The sequence below is a fragment of the Opisthocomus hoazin genome, chromosome 38, assembly GCF_030867145.1.
Source record: "Opisthocomus hoazin isolate bOpiHoa1 chromosome 38, bOpiHoa1.hap1, whole genome shotgun sequence".
In the NCBI taxonomy this organism is placed as follows: domain Eukaryota; kingdom Metazoa; phylum Chordata; class Aves; order Opisthocomiformes; family Opisthocomidae; genus Opisthocomus; species Opisthocomus hoazin.
Window position 1 is genome coordinate 299,404 of NC_134451.1, and position 22,026 is coordinate 321,429.

Sequence of the window (22,026 nt, forward strand, 5' to 3'; positions counted from 1 at the left end):
AGAAAGAGGTAGCCTGGAAAGCTGTTGCTCAGCCTCCTCTGCCCATGGCACTGCTCGCACAGAGGCACAGAGACTGGGGCTGCTTGCTTGTCTTGCCCCCTCAAACTTCAAATGTAGCTTAGGTGGTCCGTGCCGGGTGCCTCCAGCATCCCTGCTCCCAAAATGCGAACGTCTGCAGATAGCTCGCAGCCAGAAAGAGCTAGCCTGGAAAGCTATTGCTCAGCCTCATCTGCCCATGGCACTGCTCGCACAGAGGCACAGAGACTGGGGCTGCTTGCTTGTCTTGCCCCCTCAAACTTCAAACATAGCATTGGGGGTCCGTCAGGGGGCCTCCAGCAGCGCTTCTCCGAAAATGCGAACATCTGCAGATAGCTCACAGGGAGAAAGATCTAGCCTGGAAAGCTGTTGCTCAGCCTCATCTGCCCATGGCACTGCTCGCACGAGGCACAGAGACTGGGGCTGCTTGCTTGTCTTGCCCCCTCAAACTTCAAACGTCACTTAGGTGGTCCGTGCCGGGCGCCTCCAACAGCCCTGCTCCGAAAATGCGAACGTCTGCAGATAGCTCGCAGGCAGAAAGAGCTAGCCTGGAAAGCTGTTGCTCAGCCTCATCTGCCCATGGCACTGCTCGCACAGAGGCACAGAGACTGGGGCTGCTTGCTTGTCTTGCCCTGTCAAACTTCAAACGTAGCTTAGGTGGTCCGTGCAGGGAGCCTCCAGTAGCCCTTCTCCCAAAATGCGAACGTCTGCAGATAGCTCGCAGGCAGAAAGAGCTAGCCTGGAAAGCTGTTGCTCAGCCTCATCTGCCCATGGCACTGCTCGCACAGAGGCACAGAGACTGGGGCTGCTTGCTTGTCTTGCCCCCTCAAACTTCAAACATAGCTTTGAGGGTCCGTCAGGGGTCCTCCAGCAGCGCTTCTCCGAAAATGCGAACATGTGCAGATAGCTCGCAGGCAGAAAGAGCTAGCCTGGAAAGCTGTTGCTCAGCCTCATCTGCCCATGGCACTGCTCGCACAGAGGCACAGAGACTGGGGCTGCTTGCTTGTCTTGCCCCCTCAAACTTCAAACGTAGCTTAGGTGGTCCGTGCCGGGCGTCTCCAACAGCCCTGCTCCGAAAATGCAAACGTCTGCAGATAGCTCGCAGGCAGAAAGAGCTAGCCTGGAAAGCTGTTGCTCAGCCTCATCTGCCCATGGCACTGCTCACACAGAGGCACAGAGACTGGGGCTGCTTACTTGTCTTGCCCCCTCAAACTTCAAATGTATGTTTGGGTTGCGTGCAGGGGGCCTCCGGCAGACCTGCTCCCAAAATGCGAACGTCTGCAGATAGCTCGCAGGCAGAAAGAGCTAGCCTGGAAAGCTGTTGCTCAGCCTCATCTGCCCATGGCACTGCTCGCACAGAGGCACAGAGACTGGGGCTGCTTGCTTGTGTTGCCCTCTCAAACTTCAAACGTAGCTTAAGTGGTCCGTGCAGGGGGCCTCCAGTAGCCCTGCTCTGAAAATGCGAACGTCTGCAGATAGCTCTCAGGCAGAAAGAGCTAGCCTGGAAAGCTGTTGCTCAGCCTCATCTGCCCATGGCACTGCTCGCACAGAGGCACAGAGACTGGGGCTGCTTGCTTGTCTTGCCCCCTCAAACTTCAAACGTAGCTTTGAGGGTCCGTCAGGGGTCCTCCAGCATCGCTTCTCCGAAAATGCGAACGTCTGCAGATAGCTCGCAGGCAGAAAGAGCTAGCCTGGAAAGCTGTTGCTCAGCCTCATCTGCCCATGGCACTGCTCGCACAGAGGCACAGAGACTGGGGCTGCTTGCTTGTGTTGCCCTCTCAAACTTCAAACGTAGCTTAGGTGGTCCGTGCCTGGCGCCTCCAGCAGCCCTGCTCCCAAAATGCGAACGTCTGCAGATAGCTCGCAGGCAGAAAGAAGTAGCCTGGAAAGCTGTTGCTCAGACTCATTTGCCCATGGCACTGCTCGCACAGAGGCACAGAGACTGGGGCTGCTTGCTTGTCCTGGCCCCTCAAACTTCAAACGTAGCTTTGGTGGTCCGTGCCTGGCGCCTCCAGCAGCCCTGCTCCGAAAATGCGAACGTCTGCAGATAGCTCGCAGGCAGAAAGGGCTAGCCTGGAAAGCTGTTGCTCAGATTCATTTGCCCATGGCACTGCTCGCACAGAGGCACAGAGACTGGGGCTGCTTGCTTGTCTTGCCCCCTCAAACTTCAAACGTAGCTTAGGTGGTCCGTGCAGGGGGCCTCCAGCAGCCCTGCTCCGAAAATGCGAACGTCTGCAGATAGCTCGCAGCCAGAAAGAGCTAGCCTGGAAAGCTGTTGCTCAGCCTCATCTGCCCATGGCACTGCTCGCACAGAGGCACAGAGACTGGGGCTGCTTGCTTGTCTTGTCCCCTCAAACTTCAAACGTAACTTAGGTGGTCCGTGCCGGGCGCCTCCAACAGCCCTGCTCCGAAAATGCGAAGGTCTGCAGATAGCTCGCAGCCAGAAAGAGCTAGCCTAGAAAGCTGTTGCTCAGCCTCATCTGCCCATGGCACTGCTCGCACAGAGGCACAGAGACTGGGGCTGCTTGCTTTTCTTGTCCCCTGAAACTTCAAATGTATCTTAGGTGTTCCATGTCGGATGCCTCCGGCAGCCCTGCTCTGAAAATGCGAACATCTGCAGATAGATCGCAGGCAGAAAGAGCTAGCCTGGAAAGCTGTTGCTCAGCCTCATCTACCCATGGCACTGCTCGCACAGAGGCACAGAGACTGGGGCTGCTCTCTTGTCTTGCCACCTCAAACTTCAAACATAGCTTTGGGGGTCCGTCAGGGGTCCTCCAGCAGCGCTTCTCCAAAAATGCGAACATGTGCAGATAGCTCGCAGGCAGAAAGAGATAGCCTGGAAAGCTGTTGCTCAGCCTCATCTGCCATGGCACTGCTCGCACAGAGGCACAGAGACTGGGGCTGCTTGCTTGTCTTGCCCCCTCAAACTTCAAACGTAGCTTAGGTGGTCCGTGCTGGGCGCCTCCGGAGGCCCTGCTCCGAAAATGCGAACGTCTGCAGATAGCTCGCAGGCAGAAAGAGGTAGCCTGGAAAGCTGTTACTCAGCCTCATCTGCCCATGGCACTGCTCGCACAGAGGCACAGAGACTGGGGCTGCTTACTTGTCTTGCCCCCTCAAACTTCAAGTGTATGTTTGGGTTGCGTGCAGGAGGCCTCCGGCAGACCTGCTCCCAAAATGCGAACGTCTGCAGATAGCTCGCAGGCAGAAAGAGCTAGCCTGGAAAGCTGTTGCTCAGCCTCATTTGCCCATGGCACTGCTCGCACAGAGGCACAGAGACTGGGGCTGCTTGCTTGTCTTGCCACCTCAAACTTCAAACGTAGCTTAGGTGGTCCGTGCAGGGCGTCTCCGGCAGTCCTGCTCTAAAAATGCGAACGTCTGCAGATAGCTCGCAGCAGGAAAGAGCTAGCCGGGAAAGATGTTGCTCAGCGTCATCTGCCCATGGCACTGCTCGCACAGACGCACAGAGACTGGGGCTTCTTGCTTGTCTTGGCCCCTCAAACTTCAAACGTAGCTTTCGGTTCCGTGCAGGGGCCCTCCGGCAGCCCTGCTCGCAAAATGCGAACGTCTGCAGATAGCTCGCAGGCAGAAAGAGCTAGCCTGGAAAGCTGTTGCTCAGCCTCATTTGCCCATGGCACTGCTCGCACAGAGGCACAGAGACTGGGGCTGCTTGCTTGTCTTGCTCCCTCAAACTTCAAACGTAGCTTTGGGTTCAGTGCAGGGGCCCTCCGGCAGCCCTGCTCCCAAAATGCGAACGTCTGCAGATATCTCGCAGGCAGAAAGAGCTAGCCTGGAAAGCTGTTGCTCAGCCTCATCTGTCCATGGCACTGCTCGCACAGAGGCACAGAGACTGGGGCTGCTTGCTTGTCTTGCCCTCTCAAACTTCAAGTGTATGTTTGGGTTGCGTGCAGGGGGCCTCCGGCAGACCTGCTCGCAAAATGCGAACGTCTGCAGATAGCTCGCAGGCAGAAAGAGCTAGCCGGGAAAGATGTTGCTCAGCCTCATCTGCCCATGGCACTGCTCGCACAGAGGCACAGAGACTGGGGCTGCTTGCTTGTCTTGCCACCTCAAACTTCAAACGTAGCTTAGGTGGTCCGTGCAGGGCGTCTCCGGCAGTCCTGCTCTAAAAATGCGAACGTCTGCAGATAGCTCGCAGCAGGAAAGAGCTAGCCGGGAAAGATGTTGCTCAGCGTCATCTACGCATGGCACTGCTCGCACAGACGCACAGAGACTGGGGCTTCTTGCTTGTCTTGGCCCCTCAAACTTCAAACGTAGCTTTGGTTTCCGTGCAGGGGCCCTCCGGCAGCCCTGCTCGCAAAATGCGAACGTCTGCAGATAGCTCGCAGGCAGAAAGAGCTAGCCTGGAAAGCTGTTGCTCAGCCTCATTTGCCCATGGCACTGCTCGCACAGAGGCACAGAGACTGGGGCTGCTTGCTTGTCTTGCTCCCTCAAACTTCAAACGTAGCTTTGGGTTCAGTGCAGGGGCCCTCCGGCAGCCCTGCTCCCAAAATGCGAACGTCTGCAGATATCTCGCAGGCAGAAAGAGGTAGCCTGGAAAGCTGTTGCTCAGCCTCATCTGCCCATGGCACTGCTCGCACAGAGGCACAGAGACTGGGGCTGCTTACTTGTCTTGCCCTCTCAAACTTCAAACGTATCTTAGGTGGTCCACGTCGGGCGCCTCCGTCAGACCTGCTCTGAAAATGCGAACATCTGCAGATAGATCGCAGGCAGAAAGAGCTAGCCTGGAAAGCTGTTGCTCAGCCTCATCTGCCCATGGCACTGCTCGCACAGAGGCACAGAGACTGGGGCTGCTCTCTTGTCTTGCCACCTCAAACTTCAAACATAGCTTTGGGGGTCCGTCAGGGGTCCTCCAGCAGCGCTTCTCCAAAAATGCAAACATCTGCAGATAGCTCGCAGGCAGAAAGAGCTAGCCTGGAAAGCTGTTGCTCAGCCTCATCTGCCCACGGCACTGCTTGCACAGAGGCACAGAGACTGGGGCTGCTTGCTTGTCTTGCCGCCTCAAACTTCAAACGTAGCTTAGGTGGTCCGTGCCGGGCGCCTCCAGCAGCCCTGCTCCGAAAATGAGAACGTCTGCAGATAGTTCGCAGCCGGAAAAAGCTAGCCAGGAAAGCTGTTGCTCAGCCTCATCTGCCCATGGCACTGCTCGCACAGAGGCACAGAGACTGGGGCTGCTTGCTTGTCTTGCCCCCTCAAACTTCAAACGTAGCTTAGGTGGTCCGTGCTGGGCGCCTCTAACAGCCCTGCTCCGAAAATGTGAACGTCTGCAGATAGCTCACAGCCAGAAAGAGCTAGCCTGGAAAGCTGTTGCTCAGCGTCATCTACGCATGGCACTGCTCGCACAGAGGCACAGAGACTGGGGCTGCTTGCTTGTCTTGCCCCCTCAAACTTCAAACGTAGCTTAGGTGGTCCGTGCTGGGCGCCTCCGGAGGCCCTGCTCCGAAAATGCGAACGTCTGCAGATAGCTCGCAGGCAGAAAGAGGTAGCCTGGAAAGCTGTTACTCAGCCTCATCTGCCCATGGCACTGCTCGCACAGAGGCACAGAGACTGGGGCTGCTTACTTGTCTTGCCCCCTCAAACTTCAAGTGTATGTTTGGGTTGCGTGCAGGAGGCCTCCGGCAGACCTGCTCCCAAAATGCGAACGTCTGCAGATAGCTCGCAGGCAGAAAGAGCTAGCCTGGAAAGCTGTTGCTCAGCCTCATTTGCCCATGGCACTGCTCGCACAGAGGCACAGAGACTGGGGCTGCTTGCTTGTCTTGCCACCTCAAACTTCAAACGTAGCTTAGGTGGTCCGTGCAGGGCGTCTCCGGCAGTCCTGCTCTAAAAATGCGAACGTCTGCAGATAGCTCGCAGCAGGAAAGAGCTAGCCGGGAAAGATGTTGCTCAGCGTCATCTGCCCATGGCACTGCTCGCACAGACGCACAGAGACTGGGGCTTCTTGCTTGTCTTGGCCCCTCAAACTTCAAACGTAGCTTTGGGTTCCGTGCAGGGGCCCTCCGGCAGCCCTGCTCGCAAAATGCGAACGTCTGCAGATAGCTCGCAGGCAGAAAGAGCTAGCCTGGAAAGCTGTTGCTCAGCCTCATTTGCCCATGGCACTGCTCGCACAGAGGCACAGAGACTGGGGCTGCTTGCTTGTCTTGCTCCCTCAAACTTCAAACGTAGCTTTGGGTTCAGTGCAGGGGCCCTCCGGCAGCCCTGCTCCCAAAATGCGAACGTCTGCAGATATCTCGCAGGCAGAAAGAGCTAGCCTGGAAAGCTGTTGCTCAGCCTCATCTGTCCATGGCACTGCTCGCACAGAGGCACAGAGACTGGGGCTGCTTGCTTGTCTTGCCCTCTCAAACTTCAAGTGTATGTTTGGGTTGCGTGCAGGGGGCCTCCGGCAGACCTGCTCGCAAAATGCGAACGTCTGCAGATAGCTCGCAGGCAGAAAGAGCTAGCCGGGAAAGATGTTGCTCAGCCTCATCTGCCCATGGCACTGCTCGCACAGAGGCACAGAGACTGGGGCTGCTTGCTTGTCTTGCCACCTCAAACTTCAAACGTAGCTTAGGTGGTCCGTGCAGGGCGTCTCCGGCAGTCCTGCTCTAAAAATGCGAACGTCTGCAGATAGCTCGCAGCAGGAAAGAGCTAGCCGGGAAAGATGTTGCTCAGCGTCATCTACGCATGGCACTGCTCGCACAGACGCACAGAGACTGGGGCTTCTTGCTTGTCTTGGCCCCTCAAACTTCAAACGTAGCTTTGGTTTCCGTGCAGGGGCCCTCCGGCAGCCCTGCTCGCAAAATGCGAACGTCTGCAGATAGCTCGCAGGCAGAAAGAGCTAGCCTGGAAAGCTGTTGCTCAGCCTCATTTGCCCATGGCACTGCTCGCACAGAGGCACAGAGACTGGGGCTGCTTGCTTGTCTTGCTCCCTCAAACTTCAAACGTAGCTTTGGGTTCAGTGCAGGGGCCCTCCGGCAGCCCTGCTCCCAAAATGCGAACGTCTGCAGATATCTCGCAGGCAGAAAGAGGTAGCCTGGAAAGCTGTTGCTCAGCCTCATCTGCCCATGGCACTGCTCGCACAGAGGCACAGAGACTGGGGCTGCTTACTTGTCTTGCCCTCTCAAACTTCAAACGTATCTTAGGTGGTCCACGTCGGGCGCCTCCGTCAGACCTGCTCTGAAAATGCGAACATCTGCAGATAGATCGCAGGCAGAAAGAGCTAGCCTGGAAAGCTGTTGCTCAGCCTCATCTGCCCATGGCACTGCTCGCACAGAGGCACAGAGACTGGGGCTGCTCTCTTGTCTTGCCACCTCAAACTTCAAACATAGCTTTGGGGGTCCGTCAGGGGTCCTCCAGCAGCGCTTCTCCAAAAATGCAAACATCTGCAGATAGCTCGCAGGCAGAAAGAGCTAGCCTGGAAAGCTGTTGCTCAGCCTCATCTGCCCACGGCACTGCTTGCACAGAGGCACAGAGACTGGGGCTGCTTGCTTGTCTTGCCGCCTCAAACTTCAAACGTAGCTTAGGTGGTCCGTGCCGGGCGCCTCCAGCAGCCCTGCTCCGAAAATGAGAACGTCTGCAGATAGTTCGCAGCCGGAAAAAGCTAGCCAGGAAAGCTGTTGCTCAGCCTCATCTGCCCATGGCACTGCTCGCACAGAGGCACAGAGACTGGGGCTGCTTGCTTGTCTTGCCCCCTCAAACTTCAAACGTAGCTTAGGTGGTCCGTGCTGGGCGCCTCTAACAGCCCTGCTCCGAAAATGTGAACGTCTGCAGATAGCTCACAGCCAGAAAGAGCTAGCCTGGAAAGCTGTTGCTCAGCGTCATCTACGCATGGCACTGCTCGCACAGAGGCACAGAGACTGGGGCTGCTTGCTTGTCTTGCCCTGTCAAACTTCAAACGTAGCTTAGGTGGTCTGTGCAGGGAGCCTCCAGTAGCCCTTCTCCCAAAATACGAACGTCTGCAGATAGCTCGCAGGCAGAAAGAGCTAGCCTGGAAAGCTGTTGCTCAGCCTCATCTGCCCATGGCACTGCTCGCACAGAGGCACAGAGACTGGGGCTGCTTGCTTGTCTTGCCCTCTCAAACTTCAAACGTAACTTAGGTGGTCCGTGTTGCGCGCCTCCGGCAGCCCTGCTCCGAAAATGCGAATGTCTGCAGATAGCTCTCAGGCAGAAAGAGCTAGCCTGGAAAGCTGTTGCTCAGCTTCATCTGCCCATGGCACTGCTCGCACAGAGGCACAGAGACTGGGGCTGCTTGCTTGTCTTGCCACCTCAAACTTCAAACGTAGCTTTGGTGGTCCGTGACGGGCGCCTCCAGCAGCCCTGCTCCGAAAATGCGAACGTCTGCAGATAGCTCGCAGGCAGAAAGAGGTAGCCTGGAAAGCTGTTGCTCAGCCTCATTTGCCCATGGCACTGCTCGCACAGAGGCACAGAGACTGGGGCTGCTTGCTTGTCTTGCCACCTCAAACTTCAAACGTAGCTTAGGTGGTCCGTGCAGGGCGTCTCCGGCAGTCCTGCTCTAAAAATGCGAACGTCTGCAGATAGCTTGCAGCAGGAAAGAGCTAGCCGGGAAAGATGTTGCTCAGCGTCATCTACGCATGGCACTGCTCGCACAGACGCACAGAGACTGGGGCTTCTTAGTTGTCTTGGCCCCTCAAACTTCAAACGTAGCTTTGGTTTCCGTGCAGGGGCCCTCCGGCAGCCCTGCTCGCAAAATGCGAACGTCTGCAGATAGCTCGCAGGCAGAAAGAGCTAGCCTGGAAAGCTGTTGCTCAGCCTCATTTGCCCATGGCACTGCTCGCACGAGGCACAGAGACTGGGGCTGCTTGCTTGTCTTGCTCCCTCAAACTTCAAACGTAGCTTTGGGTTCAGTGCAGGGGCCCTCCGGCAGCCCTGCTCCCAAAATGCGAACGTCTGCAGATATCTCGCAGGCAGAAAGAGGTAGCCTGGAAAGCTGTTGCTCAGCCTCATCTGCCCATGGCACTGCTCGCACAGAGGCACAGAGACTGGGGCTGCTTACTTGTCTTGCCCTCTCAAACTTCAAACGTAGCTTAGGTGGTCCACGTCGGGCGCCTCCGGCAGACCTGCTCTGAAAATGCGAACAACTGCAGATAGATCGCAGGCAGAAAGAGCTAGCCTGGAAAGCTGTTGCTCAGCCTCATCTGCCCATGGCACTGCTCGCACAGAGGCACAGAGACTGGGGCTGCTCTCTTGTCTTGCCACCTCAAACTTCAAACATAGCTTTGGGGGTCCGTCAGGGGTCCTCCAGCAGCGCTTCTCCAAAAATGCAAACATCTGCAGATAGCTCGCAGGCAGAAAGAGCTAGCCTGGAAAGCTGTTGCTCAGCCTCATCTGCCCACGGCACTGCTCGCACAGAGGCACAGAGACTGGGGCTGCTTGCTTGTCTTGCCGCCTCAAACTTCAAACGTAGCTTAGGTGGTCCGTGCCGGGCGCCTCCAGCAGCCCTGCTCCGAAAATGAGAACGTCTGCAGATAGTTCGCAGGCGGAAAATGCTAGCCAGGAAAGCTGTTGCTCAGCCTCATCTGCCCATGGCACTGCTCGCACAGAGGCACAGAGACTGGGGCTGCTTGCTTGTCTTGCCCCCTCAAACTTCAAACGTAGCTTAGGTGGTCCGTGCTGGGCGCCTCTAACAGCCCTGCTCCGAAAATGTGAACGTCTGCAGATAGCTCACAGCCAGAAAGAGCTAGCCTGGAAAGCTGTTGCTCAGCCTCATCTGCCCATGGCACTGCTCGCACAGAGGCACAGAGACTGGGGCTGCTTGCTTTTCTTGTCCCCTGAAACTTCAATTGCAGCTTAGGTGGCCCATGTCGTGCGCCTCTGGCAGCCCTGCTCTGAAAATGTGATCGTCTGCAGATAGCTCGCAGGCAGAAAGAGCTAGCCTGGAAAGATGCTGCTCAGCGTCATCTACGCATGGCACTGCTCGCACAGAGGCACAGAGACTGGGGCTGCTTGCTTGTCTTGCCCTCTCAAACTTCAAACGTAGCTTAGGTGGTCCGTGCACGGGTTCTCCAGCAACCCTGCTCCCAAAATGCGAAAGTCTGCAGATAGCTCGCAGCCAGAAAGAGCTAGCCTGGAAAGCTGTTGCTCAGCCTCATCTGCCCATGGCACTGCTCGCACAGAGGCACAGAGACTGGGGCTGCTTGCTTGTCTTGCCCTCTCAAACTTCAAACGTATCTTAGGTGGTCCGTGTCGGGCGCCTCCGGCAGCCCTGCTCCCAAAATGCGAATGTCTGCAGATAGCTCGCAGGCAGAAAGAGGTAGCCTGGAAAGCTGTTGCTCAGCCTCATCTGCCCATGGCACTGCTCGCACAGAGGCACAGAGACTGGGGCTGCTTGCTTGTCTTGCCCCCTCAAACTTCAAACGTAGCTTAGGTGGTCTGTGCCGGGCGCCTCCGGCAGCCCTGCTCCGAAAATGCGAACGTCTGCAGATAGCTCGCAGGCAGAAAGAGCTAGCCTGGAAAGATGCTGCTCAGCGTCATCTACGCATGGCACTGCTCGCACAGAAGCACAGAGACTGGGGCTGTTGCTTGTCTTGCCCTCTCAAACTTCAAACGTAGCTTAGGTGGTCCGTGCAGGGGGCCTCCAGCAACCCTGCTCCCAAAATGCGAACGTCTGCAGATAGCTCGCAGGCAGAAAGAGCTAGCCTGGAAAGCTGTTGCTCAGCCTCATCTGCCCATGGCACTGCTCGCACAGAGGCACAGAGACTGGGGCTGCTTGCTTGTCTTGCCACCTCAAACTTTAAACGTAGCTTAGGTGGTCCGTGCCGGGCGTCTCCGGCAGTCCTGCTCTAAAAATGCGAACGTCTGCAGATAGCTCGCAGGCAGAAAGAGCTAGCCGGGAAAGATGTTGCTCAGCGTCATCTACGCATGGCACTGCTCGCACAGAGGCACAGAGACTGGGGCTGCTTGCTTTTCTTGGCCCCTCAGACCTCAAACGTAGCTTTGGGTTCCGTGCAGGGGCCCTCCGGCAGCCCTGCTCGCAAAATGCGAACGTCTGCAGATAGCTCGCAGCCAGAAAGAGCTAGCCTGGAAAGCTGTTGCTCAGCCTCATCTGCCCATGGCACTGCTCGCACAGAGGCACAGAGACTGGGGCTGCTTACTTGTCTTGCCCCCTCAAACTTCAAATGTATCTTTGGGTGGCGTGCAGGGGGCCTCCGGCAGCCCTGCTCCGAAAATGCGAATGTCTGCAGAGAGCTCGGAGCCGGAAAAAGCTAGCCAGGAAAGCTGTTGCTCAGCCTCTTCTGCCCATGGCACTGCTCGCACAGAGGCACAGAGACTGGGGCTGCTTGCTTGTCTTGCCCTCTCAAACTTCAAACGTAGCTTAAGTGGTCTGTGCCGGGCGCCTCCAACAGCCCTGCTCCGAAAATGCGAACGTCTGCAGATAGCTCGCAGCCAGAAAGAGCTAGCCTGGAAAGCTGTCGCTCAGCCTCATCTGCCCATGGCACTGCTCGCACAGAGGCACAGAGACTGGGGCTGCTTGCTTGTCTTGCCCCCTCAAACTTCAAACATAGCATTGGGGGTCCGTCAGGGGTCCCTCCAGCAGCGCTTCTCCAAAAATGCAAACATCTGCAGATAGCTCGCAGGCAGAAAGAGCTAGCCTGGAAAGCTGTTGCTCAGCCTCATCTGCCCATGGCACTGCTCGCACAGAGGCACAGAGACTGGGGCTGCTTGCTTTTCTTGTCCCCTGAAACTTCAATTGCAGCTTAGGTGGCCCATGTTGTGCGCCTCTGTCAGCCCTGCTCTGAAAATGTGATCGTCTGCAGATAGCTCGCAGCCAGAAAGAGCTAGCCTGGAAAGATGCTGCTCAGCGTCATCTACGCATGGCACTGCTCGCACAGAGGCACAGAGACTGGGGCTGCTTGCTTGTCTTGCCCTCTCAAACTTCAAACGTAGCTTAGGTGGTCCGTGCAGGGGGCCTCCAGCAACCCTGCTCCCAAAATGCGAACGTCTGCAGATAGCTCGCAGGCAGAAAGAGCTAGCCTGGAAAGCTGGTGCTCAGCCTCATCTGCCCATGGCACTGCTCGCACAGAGGCACAGAGACTGGGGCTGCTTGCTTGTCTTGCCACCTCAAACTTCAAATGTATCTTAGGGGGTCCGTGTCGGGCGCCTCCGGCAGCCCTGCTCCCAAAATGCGAATGTCTGCAGAGAGCTCGCAGGCAGAAAGAGCTAGCCTGGAAAGCTGTTGCTCAGCCTCATCTGCCCATGGCACTGCTCGCACAGAGGCACAGAGACTGGGGCTGCTTGCTTGTCTTGCCCCCTCAAACTTCAAATGTAAATTAGGTGGTCCGTGCCGGGCGCCTCCGGCAGCCCTGCTCCGAAAATGCGAACGTCTGCAGATAACTCGCAGGCAGAAAGAGGTAGCCTGGAAAGCTGTTGCTCAGCCTCATTTGCCCATGGCACTGCTCGCACAGAGGCACAGAGACTGGGGCTGCTTGCTTGTCTTGCCCCCTCAAACTTTAAACGTAGCTTAGGTGGTCCGTGCCGGGCGTCTCCGGCAGTCCTGCTCTAAAAATGCGAACGTCTGCAGATAGCTCGCAGGCAGAAAGAGCTAGCCTGGAAAGATGTTGCTCAGCCTCATCTGCCCATGGCACTGCTCGCACAGAGGCACAGAGACTGGGGCTGCTTGCTTGTCTTGGCCCCTCAGACCTCAAACGTAGCTTTGGGTTCCGTGCAGGGGCCCTCCGGCAGCCCTGCTCACAAAATGCGAACGTCTGCAGATAGCTCGCAGGCAGAAAGAGGTAGCCTGGAAAGCTGTTGCTCAGCCTCATCTGCCCATGGCACTGCTCGCACAGAGGCACAGAGACTGGGGCTGCTTGCTTGTCTTGGCCCCTCAAACTTCAAACGTAACTTTGGGTTCCGTGCTGGGCCCTCCGGCAGCCCTGCTCGCAAAATGCGAACGTCTGCAGATAGCTCGCAGGCAGAAAGAGCTAGCCGGGAAAGATGTTGCTCAGCCTCATCTGCCCATGGCACTGCTCGCACAGAGGCACAGAGACTGGGGCTGCTTACTTGTCTTGCCCCCTCAAACTTCAAATGTATCTTTGGGTTGCGTGCAGGAGGCCTCCGGCAGCCCTGCTCCCAAAATGCGAACGTCTGCAGATAGCTCGCAGGCAGAAAGAGCTAGCCTGGAAAGCTGTTGCTCAGCCTCATCTGCCCACGGCACTGCTCGCACAGAGGCACAGAGACTGGGGCTGCTTGCTTGTCTTGCCGCCTCAAACTTCAAACGTAGCTTAGGTGGTCCGTGCCGGGCGCCTCCAGCAGCCCTGCTCCGAAAATGAGAACGTCTGCAGATAGTTCGCAGCCGGAAAAAGCTAGCCAGGAAAGCTGTTGCTCAGCCTCATCTGCCCATGGCACTGCTCGCACAGAGGCACAGAGACTGGGGCTGCTTGCTTGTCTTGCCCCCTCAAACTTCAAACGTAGCTTAGGTGGTCCGTGCTGGGCGCCTCTAACAGCCCTGCTCCGAAAATGTGAACGTCTGCAGATAGCTCACAGCCAGAAAGAGCTAGCCTGGAAAGCTGTTGCTCAGCCTCATCTGCCCATGGCACTGCTCGCACAGAGGCACAGAGACTGGGGCTGCTTGCTTTTCTTGTCCCCTGAAACTTCAATTGCAGCTTAGGTGGCCCATGTCGTGCGCCTCTGGCAGCCCTGCTCTGAAAATGTGATCGTCTGCAGATAGCTCGCAGGCAGAAAGAGCTAGCCTGGAAAGATGCTGCTCAGCGTCATCTACGCATGGCACTGCTCGCACAGAGGCACAGAGACTGGGGCTGCTTGCTTGTCTTGCCACCTCAAACTTCAAACGTAGCTTAGGTGGTCCGTGCAGGGGTTCTCCAGCAACCCTGCTCCCAAAATGCGAAAGTCTGCAGATAGCTCGCAGGCAGAAAGAGCTAGCCTGGAAAGCTGTTGCTCAGCCTCATCTGCCCATGGCACTGCTCGCACAGAGGCACAGAGACTGGGGCTGCTTGCTTGTCTTGCCCTCTCAAACTTCAAACGTATCTTAGGTGGTCCGTGTCGGGCGCCTCCGGCAGCCCTGCTCCCAAAATGCGAATGTCTGCAGATAGCTCGCAGGCAGAAAGAGGTAGCCTGGAAAGCTGTTGCTCAGCCTCATCTGCCCATGGCACTGCTCGCACAGAGGCACAGAGACTGGGGCTGCTTGCTTGTCTTGCCCCCTCAAACTTCAAACGTAGCTTAGGTGGTCTGTGCCGGGCGCCTCCGGCAGCCCTGCTCCGAAAATGCGAACGTCTGCAGATAGCTCGCAGGCAGAAAGAGCTAGCCTGGAAAGATGCTGCTCAGCGTCATCTACGCATGGCACTGCTCGCACAGAGGCACAGAGACTGGGGCTGTTGCTTGTCTTGCCCTCTCAAACTTCAAACGTAGCTTAGGTGGTCCGTGCAGGGGGCCTCCAGCAACCCTGCTCCCAAAATGCGAACGTCTGCAGATAGCTCGCAGGCAGAAAGAGCTAGCCTGGAAAGCTGTTGCTCAGCCTCATCTGCCCATGGCACTGCTCGCACAGAGGCACAGAGACTGGGGCTGCTTGCTTGTCTTGCCACCTCAAACTTTAAACGTAGCTTAGGTGGTCCGTGCCGGGCGTCTCCGGCAGTCCTGCTCTAAAAATGCGAACGTCTGCAGATAGCTCGCAGGCAGAAAGAGCTAGCCGGGAAAGATGTTGCTCAGCGTCATCTACGCATGGCACTGCTCGCACAGAGGCACAGAGACTGGGGCTGCTTGCTTTTCTTGGCCCCTCAGACCTCAAACGTAGCTTTGGGTTCCGTGCAGGGGCCCTCCGGCAGCCCTGCTCGCAAAATGCGAACGTCTGCAGATAGCTCGCAGCCAGAAAGAGCTAGCCTGGAAAGCTGTTGCTCAGCCTCATCTGCCCATGGCACTGCTCGCACAGAGGCACAGAGACTGGGGCTGCTTACTTGTCTTGCCCCCTCAAACTTCAAATGTATCTTTGGGTGGCGTGCAGGGGGCCTCCGGCAGCCCTGCTCCGAAAATGCGAATGTCTGCAGAAAGCTCGCAGCCGGAAAAAGCTAGCCAGGAAAGCTGTTGCTCAGCCTCTTCTGCCCATGGCACTGCTCGCACAGAGGCACAGAGACTGGGGCTGCTTGCTTGTCTTGCCCTCTCAAACTTCAAACGTAGCTTAAGTGGTCTGTGCCGGGCGCCTCCAACAGCCCTGCTCCGAAAATGCGAACGTCTGCAGATAGCTCGCAGCCAGAAAGAGCTAGCCTGGAAAGCTGTCGCTCAGCCTCATCTGCCCATGGCACTGCTCGCACAGAGGCACAGAGACTGGGGCTGCTTGCTTGTCTTGCCCCCTCAAACTTCAAACATAGCATTGGGGGTCCGTCAGGGGTCCCTCCAGCAGCGCTTCTCCAAAAATGCAAACATCTGCAGATAGCTCGCAGGCAGAAAGAGCTAGCCTGGAAAGCTGTTGCTCAGCCTCATCTGCCCATGGCACTGCTCGCACAGAGGCACAGAGACTGGGGCTGCTTGCTTTTCTTGTCCCCTGAAACTTCAATTGCAGCTTAGGTGGCCCATGTTGTGCGCCTCTGTCAGCCCTGCTCTGAAAATGTGATCGTCTGCAGATAGCTCGCAGCCAGAATGAGCTAGCCTGGAAAGATGCTGCTCAGCGTCATCTACGCATGGCACTGCTCGCACAGAGGCACAGAGACTGGGGCTGCTTGCTTGTCTTGCCCTCTCAAACTTCAAACGTAGCTTAGGTGGTCCGTGCAGGGGGCCTCCAGCAACCCTGCTCCCAAAATGCGAACGTCTGCAGATAGCTCGCAGGCAGAAAGAGCTAGCCTGGAAAGCTGGTGCTCAGCCTCATCTGCCCATGGCACTGCTCGCACAGAGGCACAGAGACTGGGGCTGCTTGCTTGTCTTGCCACCTCAAACTTCAAATGTATCTTAGGGGGTCCGTGTCGGGCGCCTCCGGCAGCCCTGCTCCCAAAATGCGAATGTCTGCAGAGAGCTCGCAGGCAGAAAGAGCTAGCCTGGAAAGCTGTTGCTCAGCCTCATCTGCCCATGGCACTGCTCGCACAGAGGCACAGAGACTGGGGCTGCTTGCTTGTCTTGCCCCCTCAAACTTCAAATGTAACTTAGGTGGTCCGTGCCGGGCGCCTCCGGCAGCCCTGCTCCGAAAATGCGAACGTCTGCAGATAACTCGCAGGCAGAAAGAGGTAGCCTGGAAAGCTGTTGCTCAGCCTCATTTGCCCATGGCACTGCTCGCACAGAGGCACAGAGACTGGGGCTGCTTGCTTGTCTTGCCCCCTCAAACTTTAAACGTAGCTTAGGTGGTCCGTGCCGGGCGTCTCCGGCAGTCCTGCTCTAAAAATGCGAACGTCTGCAGATAGCTCGCAGGCAGAAAGAGCTAGCCTGGAAAGATGTTGCTCAGCCTCATCTGCCCATGGCACTGCTCGCACAGAGGCACAGAGACTGGGGCTGCTTGCTTGTCTTGGCCCCTCAGACCTCAAACGTAGCTTTGGGTTCCGTGCAGGGGCCCTCCGGCAGCCCTGCTCACAAAATGCGAACGTCTGCAGATAGCTCGCAGGCAGAAAGAGGTAGCCTGGAAAGCTGTTGCTCAGCCTCATCTGCCCATGGCACTGCTCGCACAGAGGCACAGAGACTGGGGCTGCTTGCTTGTCTTGGCCCCTCAAACTTCAAACGTAACTTTGGGTTCCGTGCTGGGCCCTCCGGCAGCCCTGCTCGCAAAATGCGAACGTCTGCAGATAGCTCGCAGGCAGAAAGAGCTAGCCGGGAAAGATGTTGCTCAGCCTCATCTGCCCATGGCACTGCTCGCACAGAGGCACAGAGACTGGGGCTGCTTACTTGTCTTGCCCCCTCAAACTTCAAATGTATCTTTGGGTTGCGTGCAGGAGGCCTCCGGCAGCCCTGCTCCCAAAATGCGAACGTCTGCAGATAGCTCGCAGGCAGAAAGAGCTAGCCTGGAAAGCTGTTGCTCAGCCTCATCTGCCCATGGCACTGCTCGCACAGAGGCACAGAGACTGGGGCTGCTTGCTTGTCTTGCCCCCTCAAACTTCAAACGTAGCTTAGGTGGTCCGTGCCGGGCGCCTCCAGCAGCCCTGCTCCGAAAATGAGAACGTCTGCAGATAGCTCGCAGCCGGAAAAAGCTAGCCAGGAAAGCTGTTGCTCAGCCTCATCTGCCCATGGCACTGCTCGCACAGAGGCACAGAGACTGGGGCTGCTTGCTTGTCTTGCCCCCTCAAACTTCAAACATAGCTTTGAGGGTCCGTCAGGGGTCCTCCAGCAGCGCTTCTCCGAAAATGCGAACATGTGCAGATAGCTCGCAGGCAGAAAGAGATAGCCTGGAAAGCTGTTGCTCAGCCTCATCTGCCATGGCACTGCTCGCACAGAGGCACAGAGACTGGGGCTGCTTGCTTGTCTTGCCCCCTCAAACTTCAAACGTAGCTTAGGTGGTCCGTGCCGGGCGCCTCCGGAGGCCCTGCTCCGAAAATGCGAACGTCTGCAGATAGCTCGCAGGCAGAAAGAGCTAGCCTGGAAAGCTGTTGCTCAGCCTCATCTGCCCATGGCACTGCTCGCACAGAGGCACAGAGACTGGGGCTGCTTACTTGTCTTGCCCCCTCAAACTTCAAATGTATGTTTGGGTTGCGTGCAGGAGGCCTCCGGCAGACCTGCTCACAAAATGCGAACGTCTGCAGATAGCTCGCAGGCAGAAAGAGCTAGCCTGGAAAGCTGTTGCTCAGCCTCATCTGCCCATGGCACTGCTCGCACAGAGGCACAGAGACTGGGGCTGCTTGCTTGTCTTGCCCCCTCAAACTTCAAATGTAACTTAGGTGGTCCGTGCCGGGCGCCTCCGGCAGCCCTGCTCCGAAAATGCGAACGTCTGCAGATAACTCGCAGGCAGAAAGAGGTAGCCTGGAAAGCTGTTGCTCAGCCTCATTTGCCCATGGCACTGCTCGCACAGAGGCACAGAGACTGGGGCTGCTTGCTTGTCTTGCCCCCTCAAACTTTAAACGTAGCTTAGGTGGTCCGTGCCGGGCGTCTCCGGCAGTCCTGCTCTAAAAATGCGAACGTCTGCAGATAGCTCGCAGGCAGAAAGAGCTAGCCTGGAAAGATGTTGCTCAGCGTCATCTGCCCATGGCACTGCTCGCACAGAGGCACAGAGACTGGGGCTGCTTGCTTGTCTTGGCCCCTCAGACCTCAAACGTAGCTTTGGGTTCCGTGCAGGGGCCCTCCGGCAGCCCTGCTCACAAAATGCGAACGTCTGCAGATAGCTCGCAGGCAGAAAGAGGTAGCCTGGAAAGCTGTTGCTCAGCCTCATCTGCCCATGGCACTGCTCGCACAGAGGCACAGAGACTGGGGCTGCTTGCTTGTCTTGGCCCCTCAAACTTCAAACGTAACTTTGGGTTCCGTGCTGGGCCCTCCGGCAGCCCTGCTCGCAAAATGTGAACGTCTGCAGATAGCTCGCAGGCAGAAAGAGCTAGCCGGGAAAGATGTTGCTCAGCCTCATCTGCCCATGGCACTGCTCGCACAGAGGCACAGAGACTGGGGCTGCTTACTTGTCTTGCCCCCTCAAACTTCAAATGTATCTTTGGGTTGCGTGCAGGAGGCCTCCGGCAGCCCTGCTCTCAAAATGCGAACGTCTGCAGATAGCTCGCAGGCAGAAAGAGCTAGCCTGGAAAGCTGTTGCTCAGCCTCATCTGCCCATGGCACTGCTCGCACAGGGGCACAGACACTGGGGCTGCTTGCTTGTCTTGCCCCCTCAAACTTCAAACGTAGCTTAGGTGGTCCGTGCCGGGCGCCTCCGGCAGCCCTGCTCCGAAAATGAGAACGTCTGCAGATAGCTCGCAGCCGGAAAAAGCTAGCCAGGAAAGCTGTTGCTCAGCCTCATCTGCCCATGGCACTGCTCGCACAGAGGCACAGAGACTGGGGCTGCTTTCTTGTCTTGCCCCCTCAAACTTCAAACATAGCTTTGAGGGTCCGTCAGGGGTCCTCCAGCAGCGCTTCTCCGAAAATGCGAACATGTGCAGATAGCTCGCAGGCAGAAAGAGATAGCCTGGAAAGCTGTTGCTCAGCCTCATCTGCCATGGCACTGCTCGCACAGAGGCACAGAGACTGGGGCTGCTTGCTTGTCTTGCCCCCTCAAACTTCAAACGTAGCTTAGGTGGTCCGTGCCGGGCGCCTCCGGAGGCCCTGCTCCGAAAATGCGAACGTCTGCAGATAGCTCGCAGGCAGAAAGAGCTAGCCTGGAAAGCTGTTGCTCAGCCTCATCTGCCCATGGCACTGCTCGCACAGAGGCACAGAGACTGGGGCTGCTTACTTGTCTTGCCCCCTCAAACTTCAAATGTATGTTTGGGTTGCGTGCAGGAGGCCTCCGGCAGCCCTGCTCCCAAAATGCGAACGTCTGCAGATAGCTCGCAGGCAGAAAGAGCTAGCCTGGAAAGCTGTTGCTCAGCCTCATCTGCCCATGGCACTGCTCGCACAGAGGCACAGAGACTGGGGCTGCTTGCTTTTGTTGCCCTCTCAAACTTCAAACGTAGCTTAGGTGGTCCGTGCAGGGGGCCTCAAGTAGCCCTGCTCCGAAAATGCGAACGTCTGCAGATATTTCGCAGCAAGAAAGAGCTAGCCTGGAAAGCTGTTGCTCAGCCTCATCTGCCCATGGCACTGCTCGCACAGAGGCACAGAGACTGGGGCTGCTTGCTTGTCTTGCCCCCTCAAACTTCAAACGTAGCTTAGGTGGTCCGTGCCGGGCGCCTCCGGAGGCCCTGCTCCGAAAATGCGAACGTCTGCAGATAGCTCGCAGGCAGAAAGAGCTAGCCTGGAAAGCTGTTGCTCAGCCTCATCTGCCCATGGCACTGCTCGCACAGAGGCACAGAGACTGGGGCTGCTTACTTGTCTTGCCCCCTCAAACTTCAAATGTATGTTTGGGTTGCGTGCAGGAGGCCTCCGGCAGACCTGCTCACAAAATGCGAACGTCTGCAGATAGCTCGCAGGCAGAAAGAGCTAGCCTGGAAAGCTGTTGCTCAGCCTCATCTGCCCATGGCACTGCTCGCACAGAGGCACAGAGACTGGGGCTGCTTGCTTGTCTTGCCCCCTCAAACTTCAAATGTAACTTAGGTGGTCCGTGCCGGGCGCCTCCGGCAGCCCTGCTCCGAAAATGCGAACGTCTGCAGATAACTCGCAGGCAGAAAGAGGTAGCCTGGAAAGCTGTTGCTCAGCCTCATTTGCCCATGGCACTGCTCGCACAGAGGCACAGAGACTGGGGCTGCTTGCTTGTCTTGCCCCCTCAAACTTTAAACGTAGCTTAGGTGGTCCGTGCCGGGCGTCTCCGGCAGTCCTGCTCTAAAAATGCGAACGTCTGCAGATAGCTCGCAGCCAGAAAGAGCTAGCCTGGAAAGATGTTGCTCAGCGTCATCTGCCCATGGCACTGCTCGCACAGAGGCACAGAGACTGGGGCTGCTTGCTTGTCTTGGCCCCTCAGACCTCAAACGTAGCTTTGGGTTCCGTGCAGGGGCCCTCCGGCAGCCCTGCTCACAAAATGCGAACGTCTGCAGATAGCTCGCAGGCAGAAAGAGGTAGCCTGGAAAGCTGTTGCTCAGCCTCATCTGCCCATGGCACTGCTCGCACAGAGGCACAGAGACTGGGGCTGCTTGCTTGTCTTGGCCCCTCAAACTTCAAACGTAACTTTGGGTTCCGTGCTGGGCCCTCCGGCAGCCCTGCTCGCAAAATGTGAACGTCTGCAGATAGCTCGCAGGCAGAAAGAGCTAGCCGGGAAAGATGTTGCTCAGCCTCATCTGCCCATGGCACTGCTCGCACAGAGGCACAGAGACTGGGGCTGCTTACTTGTCTTGCCCCCTCAAACTTCAAATGTATCTTTGGGTTGCGTGCAGGAGGCCTCCGGCAGCCCTGCTCTCAAAATGCGAACGTCTGCAGATAGCTCGCAGGCAGAAAGAGCTAGCCTGGAAAGCTGTTGCTCAGCCTCATCTGCCCATGGCACTGCTCGCACAGGGGCACAGACACTGGGGCTGCTTGCTTGTCTTGCCCCCTCAAACTTCAAACGTAGCTTAGGTGGTCCGTGCCGGGCGCCTCCAGCAGCCCTGCTCCGAAAATGAGAACGTCTGCAGATAGCTCGCAGCCGGAAAAAGCTAGCCAGGAAAGCTGTTGCTCAGCCTCATCTGCCCATGGCACTGCTCGCACAGAGGCACAGAGACTGGGGCTGCTTGCTTGTCTTGCCCCCTCAAACTTCAAACATAGCTTTGAGGGTCCGTCAGGGGTCCTCCAGCAGCGCTTCTCCGAAAATGCGAACATGTGCAGATAGCTCGCAGGCAGAAAGAGATAGCCTGGAAAGCTGTTGCTCAGCCTCATCTGCCATGGCACTGCTCGCACAGAGGCACAGAGACTGGGGCTGCTTGCTTGTCTTGCCCCCTCAAACTTCAAACGTAGCTTAGGTGGTCCGTGCCGGGCGCCTCCGGAGGCCCTGCTCCGAAAATGCGAACGTCTGCAGATAGCTCGCAGGCAGAAAGAGCTAGCCTGGAAAGCTGTTGCTCAGCCTCATCTGCCCATGGCACTGCTCGCACAGAGGCACAGAGACTGGGGCTGCTTACTTGTCTTGCCCCCTCAAACTTCAAATGTATGTTTGGGTTGCGTGCAGGAGTCCTCCGGCAGCCCTGCTCCCAAAATGCGAACGTCTGCAGATAGCTCGCAGGCAGAAAGAGCTAGCCTGGAAAGCTGTTGCTCAGCCTCATCTGCCCATGGCACTGCTCGCACAGAGGCACAGAGACTGGGGCTGCTTGCTTTTGTTGCCCTCTCAAACTTCAAACGTAGCTTAGGTGGTCCGTGCAGGGGGCCTCAAGTAGCCCTGCTCCGAAAATGCGAACGTCTGCAGATATTTCGCAGCCAGAAAGAGCTAGCCTGGAAAGCTGTTGCTCAGCCTCATCTGCCCATGGCACTGCTCGCACAGAGGCACAGAGACTGGGGCTGCTTGCTTGTCTTGCCCCCTCAAACTTCAAACGTAGC